This window comes from Nilaparvata lugens, chromosome 3 (genome assembly GCF_014356525.2).
Source record: "Nilaparvata lugens isolate BPH chromosome 3, ASM1435652v1, whole genome shotgun sequence".
Classification (NCBI taxonomy): domain Eukaryota; kingdom Metazoa; phylum Arthropoda; class Insecta; order Hemiptera; family Delphacidae; genus Nilaparvata; species Nilaparvata lugens.
In genome coordinates this window covers 2,506,597-2,509,096 of record NC_052506.1, presented here as the reverse complement: position 1 = coordinate 2,509,096, position 2,500 = coordinate 2,506,597, and positions in this window count along the sequence as shown.

The following is a 2,500-nucleotide window of genomic DNA, read 5'->3' as shown; positions in this document are numbered from 1 at the left end:
AATTCATCAAAACCTATACTTTTCTGGGGATATTTCAGTGATGATGTTTATAATTTGTACAACTGGAAAATAATTCGTAATAATACTATTATGAGACTGGTTCTATTACACATCATTTTGATGTATAATTGCGAGCCTCCCCCAATATAATAAATCCAGTTTATTTGAGAAAGATGAGTTTCCACTCATGTAGAGAGCTTGGAAGCCTGAGGCGGATGTGGAAATCGACTGAAATGATGTATTATAGGATGAGGAAAAACGAGATTTATTTGGAATTTCTTGTAAAACTGATCACAAGTGGTTTACGATTACATTTTGTCATTAATTGCAACTGCCAGCAACTTCTTTGTAACCCATGCATTCATATGTTTGCAAGTACATTCAAGTGATATTTGTCAACAATCGTAACTACCAGCTACTTTTTGTAGCACTGAAACCGATCTCCTGGTGCCAAATGATTTTGTCGGAGAAGGCTTAGTAGTTGAAATTGTGCTAGACCCTGAGATCTGTGGATTTTTATCTGATCAATGATGTGATCCTAATTCTAGTGGTTTGAGGGTCTGGGAATTAAAAACATAGATATGCGGTTGACTGACTGCTTTTATAATGATGAGAATAATATAGAGAATATTACAAAATACATCTTTACATGGATAATCTAATAATCAATTTTGTCTTTAAAAGACCGAATACACATGTCTTTAAGAGATCAAATACATTACGTCTTTAAGAGACCAAATACTCATGTCTTTAAGAGACCAAATACAATATGTCTTTAAGAGACCAAATTTACGGGGCACATCTGATATTGTAGTGGGAGTATCAAGTACTTATCTAAGATCTGTCGTCCTCGAGTCCGGTGTCCAAACGGTGATGGATGAGGATGAAGGGTGGTAGCCTCCAGTCATCGGGCTAGTGGCGTCAGATCGAAGATCGTCTTTCAGCCCCGCACGGCAAGGTCAGATGTCCGATATCACCGGCCATCTCGGTCGGCGAATTCGTAAGCCCTCGTTTGACAGCAGCGTAATGCGCTGAATGACATCATGAAACTACTCCGATACCGTGAGAAAATCACAACGTTAATCCAGCACTCTAATAAAATTTTATCTTGGAAAAGTTATAATTTAAAAAAAAAAAAAATTCGGCACAGCACACGTATCTTGGCTGATACATCCAAGCACAGAGAAACAATAGCATAAGTAGATATCCCATGGTATAGGGCGTTTATGTCGCAACTTCTACTGTTATCCCAAGCCAACAGTTCACGTAGTTCTTTCCTGTGCAGCTGTGTGACGCTGGTAGTCTCTCATATTGTGCCGTTCATACACTATCACCTCAACAAAACAGTAGAAATTTGACAATACAATAAAAATTGATAACAGTAAAAGTTGCGACATAAATTCCCTATACCATGGGACATCCACTTACGCTATTGTTTCTCTATGATCTAAGTGATTTTGTATCAACAATCGCAACTACCAGCAACTTTTTTTAGCACATGTATTCATATGTTGGCTGATACATCCAAGTGACTTTGTATCAACAATCGCAATTACCAGCAGCTTTTTGTAGCACATGTATTCATATGTTGGCTGATACTTCCAAGTGACTTTTTATCAACAATTGCAACTACCAGCAACTATTTTGTAACCCATGCATTTATATGTTAGCGAGTACAATCAAGTGACAAGTGTCAACAACTGCAAATTTTTGTAGCACATGTATTCATATGTTGGCTGATACATCCAAGTGACAAGTGTCAACAACTGCAACTATCAGCAACTATTTCGTAACCCATGCTTTTATACGTTAGAGTATACATTCAAATGACATCTGTGAACAATCGCAACTACCAGCAACATTTTTGTAACCCATGCATTTATATGTTTGAAAGTACATTCAAGTGATATTTGTCTACAATCGCAACTACCAGCAACTTTTTGTTGCACATGTATTCATATGTTGGCTGATACATCCAAGTGACTTTGTATCAACAATCGCAACTACCAGCAACTTTTTTGTAACCCATGCATTTATATGTTAGCGAGTATACTCAAGTGACAAGTGTCAACAACTGCAACTACCAGCAACATTTTTGTAACCCATCTATTCATATGTTGGCAGATACATCTAAATAACTTTCTATCAAAAATCGCAACTACCAGTAACTATTATGTAACCCATGCATTAATTATATGTTTGCAAGTACATTCAAGTGATATTTGTCAACAATCGCAACTACCAGCAACTTTTTGTAACCCATGTATTCATATGTTGGCAGATACATCTACATGACTTTCTATCAACAATCGCAACTACCAGCAACTTTTTTGTAACCCATGCATTTATATGTTAGCGAGTACACTCAAGTGACAAGTTTTAACAACTGCAACTACCCGCAACTTTTTTGTAACCCATGCATTTATATGTTAGCGAGTACACTCAAGTGACAAGTGTCAACAACAGCAACTACCAGCAACTTTTTATAACACACGTATTC